This window comes from Echeneis naucrates, chromosome 20 (assembly GCF_900963305.1).
Source record: "Echeneis naucrates chromosome 20, fEcheNa1.1, whole genome shotgun sequence".
NCBI classification, from domain to species: Eukaryota; Metazoa; Chordata; class Actinopteri; order Carangiformes; family Echeneidae; genus Echeneis; species Echeneis naucrates.
In genome coordinates this window covers 1,291,241-1,297,330 of record NC_042530.1, presented here as the reverse complement: position 1 = coordinate 1,297,330, position 6,090 = coordinate 1,291,241, and positions in this window count along the sequence as shown.

The following is a 6,090-nucleotide window of genomic DNA, read 5'->3' as shown; positions in this document are numbered from 1 at the left end:
AGCAGGGGAAACTCTGTCCTTTAGCTCCAGAAAGCGATCCCCTTTCTGCTCAGGCAGGGGTGCCGAGAGCAAAGGGCTGCTGGGGAGACTGGAGGAAACGCTACTACTAACCGGGAGGCCAGCGGGTGCTTCGGTGTCACTGGAGACTGGAGTGCTGGTCCCCTGGGCTGCAGACAGCGGCTCAGTTTGAACCTGAGAGCTGGTCATTTCTCTGGACGGCCCATTGTGTTGATAGCGGAACCGGCGAGAGTGGTAGGCCATGGTCTGGTAGTACTGGGGGTTGAGCATGCGTCTGTAGTCCATCAGATGGAGGTGCGTGTGGGGCACAACGAATCCAGGTGGCTCCATGTACTGATTTGGCTGATAGTGGGGCATCACTGGCATGCCATAACCTTTAGCAGCAGGAGAGGAAAAAAAAAAAAAAGAAGAGAATAATCAGAAACAATGATAAGGCTTTTTTTTATGGCTATACAGAAACTTTGCATGATATCAATTCAAAATCACCAGTTTAAAAGTGAGTTTTAAGCAACTAAGGAAAAAATAAAAAATAAAACAGCCATGTTAGCACATCTACAGGGAGTTAAGAGAGCACAGGACCATGAATATGTGACCATGATGGATGAGGATAATGCTGACCTTGTTCATCATATTAGCTAAGCTCATTACCAGCCTTGGTGGGAATGTCCATTATTTTTTCTGGTATTTTGGTCAAGTAGACTAAATTAAAACCCACTGATAGCACTACAGGAAGAGAGATGTTGATGAAAATGTATTAAAACAAAATCAATTATCAAATGAAGTGGGAAAGTTTCAACAAGTCTTTAAGAGGGTTTAACGGCATCATTTCCTTCATAAATATATTTACACAGAACATAACGAGTCGTGAGTCTTCCATTTCTCCACAAACCCTCAGCTGGACCAAAAGGACAAAGAGACCTTGAGCACCGTGGCTCTTACCTAGCCCTGGGTAGCCGTAGTACGGGTTGTAGGACACGGGGATGGGCACGGGTACAGGCCACTGCACACTCTGCATGGGCACGTACGGCTGCGACGGCTGTATGTAGAAGAAAGGTTTGTGGTGCTGGTGGTGCTGCTCCTCGGCACGTGGAGCTCCTGAAGGCCCCGGAGCTGGTTGAGGATGCCCCTGGGGCTGATGAGCTCCATGTGGTGGGTTTGGACCTCGAGGACCCAGACCGTAGGGTTGTTGCAGAGCAGATGTTGCTGCCTCCATATCTGATAAAGAGGCAAGAAGCAAATTAAAAGGGTTGCTCGTTGTTTCTTCCAGACAGTTTGAGGGTAATTTGATAGCAGTCAGGAAACAAACGGACCTACATGCACAAAGATTACCAACTAACAAACCAATACAGCTTTCCAAGTATGATTTAAATTGGAAATCAACGGTGTGGTCTCAGGATGGACGTTGGCTTGTCAAATGCTGCACTGATTGGCTGGAATTCAGTTCCAGGTGATGGCGGTCCAATTAGAGTTTAATGACCTGCATTTCAAACCAATGAAAACAGTTAGTGTCCTCCTGGAGGCCTCCCACTGCTCATCTGAGAAAAAAAAAACAGAGATAGGAGGAAAAGTAAGATCAGCAGCTTGAATGAAATTTCTCTGAGCAGGAGGAAGTGAGAATCTGATTGGACAGAGCTGCAGCGTACTTTTGATACCAAAAGCTTTTCTAATATCTGGCTCAGAGTGGAGAAGCCTCTTTAGCATCTTGAGCTTTTTTTCCTGCTGGTCTGTCTCATTGGTTTGGTTTGAGCAGTGATTTAAAAAATTCAAAGCATGCAGTCTGTTTGATTTTTGTACTTGTAGATGTCCTTTTGCATAAACAAACATTAAATGCAGGCTGACAGATTTTAAATCAGTATTAGCTGTTTAACAGGATTTTCTGAAAGGCGTTTTGGCCAGGAGTCTAATTTATCACCCTAATTGCCACACATAACATCTATTTGCACAAACTACCACAATGGACTTAATCATGTTTTGGAAAATGAATTAGAACATGTTTAGAGCATCTGCTTCAAAGAAAAACATTTAAGTGGCTGGAAATGAGCAAATATTTCTCCTAGAAAAAAATTATTCAATTAATTCATCAAATTTGATGCCACTTAATGGCCTCTGGCCGGGCCGAGCCATTATTCACTCAGTCATTTCAGATGAGCGAGACAGAAGAAGGCAACAGACCTCAGCCTGAGTGTAGAACATATCTGAACCAGCTGCCGTTGTGCAGATCAGTCACCTTTTCCTGCTGCTGTCAAACAACATGTGTGATGTATTACATTGGATGCTCGTAGTGTAAAAACAAAGGCAGGTAAACCCGTGAGCTTGTCCAGATCATTTAAACTGCCTGCAATTCAAATAACAAGCACTTCAATGTGTAGTCCTCCCAGCACAATGTGCAGCGTCTCCAGGTGATGCAATATAAAGCAATGAAACACAAAACCTTAAATAATGACAATATTTTATTGGACTGGCCCCAAACAGTGGAACACTGTCATCTGCAACTCAACCTTTCAGCCCATTTGCCTGTTTGTGAAATCCACCCATCATGAATAGTGCAAGGCAGCTTCACTGCAGGAACTTTATACATTTTTTTTTTTTCCTTTTCATACTTTTATCCAACAAACAAAAAAAAAAAAAGGCTTCCTGTGCAGTGCATTTCACCTGGTGCTCTATAGTCTTTTCTAACATCCTGGAACATTTACACCTTTTGGGGGGGAGGGGGGTACCTGCAAAGGGAAGAAAGAAAAAGTTGAAAACATCTTCACCAAGTTTGGAGTATTTTTTAAAATAGAAAGTGTCAGTTTTTTGTGGTTAATTTCACCTACAGTTCAACACACTTTGTTCAAAGGTCAGTCCAGAGACATTAGCATCTTGGTTCTCCTCTCATGGAAGAGTCTGGCAAAAAGAAAAAAGTAAAATATAAGAACCATTACATTCACACCAAGGTTAAACCTAACAGGATTATTAATCCACCTCTCTCCCAGTGTGATGGCGGGGCCTCATCATCATCATTGTCCTCATCTCTCGGCCGGTGGTACATCACTTTCCTCTGAGTGCTCATCTCTGTCACAAAGATGACAGGTCAAATCAACAGGAGCTCAATGTTAAGACGTTCATTTACAGACAGCAGAGGAATGTGTTTTCTGAATTTAAAGTTAAACCAAGAAAATCACTGATCAATTTACAACTTTAGGTTTTGTGATTGGCAGATGTGTTTATAGTATTTAGGATATAGTACAAACTGAACAGGGAAGTTGGAAATGTGGTTTTCCTACAAAGATTCCAAATCACTGGATTGTTTGTAAAACCTTGTCGAGGGGCTGCTTGTCTCCTCCTGGGAATCACACCCCCGTCGGCCCACCTGTCCTGATCCAAGGTGGACATATCTTCCCTGCAGAGTCTGTCTATAAAAACAGTTCACATGTTCAATGCATACTTCTAACATTGTAGGGCTGGGGATGATCCAGAGAAAGAAACCCCAGGCTGAGACTCACCCTGGCACGTTCTACACTGCAGCTCGCCGCTGGTCATGTCTCCGACCTCACAGTCAGCTGGATCCTGCTTGCAGAGGTCATGACCCTCCTCCGGGCTGAACTGGTCTGAGGGCTCATTGTATTGGCCTCTTTTATACCACAGTTTAGCTGCATGTCTCGGTGGGAGAGAATGAGGCTTCCTGGGTCCACAATGCTTCCTGACAACCACCATGACTGGCTGCTCGCACCCTCGTCCATACCGGCTTTCCTCGTCAGAGTCTCCGGCTTCGTCTCTGTACATCTTGGAGCTGTGGACTTTGCTCCTGCCTGCACCTTTTGCCAAACTTTTCCCACAGCAGGCGCACATGAACATCTTTGAACCTGGCAGCCAAACTTCTTCGACTTCCTCGACTTGAGGAGACGTGCCGACGACGTCTGACAGCCTTCTGCCTGTATACACATTTTTGGGAAAGAGATCCACATCTTCAAGGTCTGTGGAGAACATCTCGTCTCTGGAGGACAGCTCGTCGAGAGACGGACTGAGGACGCTCATGCGCTCATGGGTGGTCTGAATGGGGAGGTAGTTGTAGTGGTAAGAGGCTGAGGGGGAGGAGAGGCGGCTTCCTGCAGCTCCAGAGGTCAAAATGCTCTCAAAAGGCAGCTTGAGGATCTGGTACTTTGGACTGGATTTGGCTTTGTCAGCACATCCCAACTGATGTTCTGCCTTTGAGTCTTTATCTGTGCTTTTAGCCTCTCTGAGCAAAGGCTGACTGGAGGAAAAGGAAGCTGCCAATGATGGCGTCGGCTTCATGAGCTCTTGAGCATCACATTTATGAACACTTTGCTCAGTCACCAAGAAATCTGTCTGGATATCTGTGACTTTTTCTTCCTCGAGGGGTAAAAAGTGTTCACTTCCTATGGGCTCCTCCAGCTCAGGACAGTTTTCATGGACAGAGGAGCTGTCAAGGGGCAGCTCCTCTTCCAAGGCCCCAGACCAGCATCCCTGAGGGCTCAGGGTGTCTAAGCTTCTTTGGCTGGTCTCACCATCATACACCGCCATGGTGGAATCGCTGAAGGTCACAGCAGAACTCTCTAAGTGCTTATCATCAAGCATTGAAGGCAGGACGTGACCCGGCTCTTCGTTTTTCTTCTCATCTCCTGGAGAAAACATCCCAGAAGACTGGGAGGCGACACCAGAGTCCAGTTCTCTCTCAGCGCCCTGCAGTTCGTTGGCTCGGATCTTATCCAGGCATTCGATGAGCTTGGTTATGGCGTCGCTGGGTTCCGTTTGAGCCTCAGAGCAGGCCGTTTCTCGACGTCCGTGAGGCTGCGGGTGGTGGTACTGCTGCTGCTGCTGCTGGTGACGAGGCATGTCGCCCCAGGTAGGAGCAGGGAACCGGGGTTCAAACATTCGCCGGTAATCTACTGGATATATCGGAGCATGTGGGAAAACAAAGCCTGGGTACTGCATGTACTGGTAGGGGTGCATGCAGGGACGACCAAAGTTAAAACCTGCAGAAACATGAACAGAATGGTGAGATTTCAGATGATCGGGACTGCAACAAATCAATACGCTTGAATTGCCTGATACCTCCAGGCAGACCATAGTGACTGTAGGGGTTGTTCAGCTGCCAGTGCTGGTAGAGGAAATAAGGCTGAGATGGTGGCTGGACGTAGAAGAAAGGTCTGGGATGGTGAGTTCTCTGCTGTCCACTCCCAAAGGTAGGTGTCTGTTTGCCTCCATCTTCAGGAAGCAGCAGGTAAGTTATCACAAAGCAAAGATATAACTTCAACTTATAGTGTGATGTTTTCAGCTGTAAATCAACAAAAACGTCTTCACAGTTCAAATGCTGCTGACTTTGGAAAATATACCTAAAAAAGTCTTTACCTTCCATTTTCTCAGTCGTTTTCTTTTTCAACCTGTCAGAATAAAACACTTCAGGGGATTAATAACAAACATCCCCAACTCCGGGAAATTAAAGCCACGTTTTCTGTCCTTTTTCTTCTTTCTGCTCAGTTTTGTTCTTCAGACAAACAGAAGTTGACCGGCGTCTCTCTCAGGTCCACATGACGTCCGACCGACAAAAGCCAGAACAGCTCGACTCATCAGTGAAATAGGAAACAGCTGCAGCTCTCTGACGTCACCTCAGCCTGAAGATGACGGAGAAGTCACACACTCCTGGAAATCAGACAAAGGCCCGGTCGATGGGCATTATATGACTTATAGTGCTGCATTTGATGTAAACTCGTAAAGGCATCATGTCATCAAGTGACCTGTAATCCAATAAAAAAAACAAAACTAATGGAAAATTAGATTTAGAGAATTAGTGAAAGAGAGAGAGAGAGAGAGAGAGAGAGAGATCATACAGCTTTAAAAGATCGTTTTGGAAAAACATCTGACCAACTACAACAAAAAATATTTTTTGTCTAGTTTTATTGTTTAGTTTATTCAGACCTACAATGCAATTGTGGAAAAAACGTGTTTTAATTTATCATAAAAAACAACATAATGTCTTTTTTGTCTATTTTTATGATTAGTTCTGTCTTCAGTTATGAAGTATGAAGGTCCAACTCGGTTACATATTCAGATGTTTATTTTAGTTTCTTG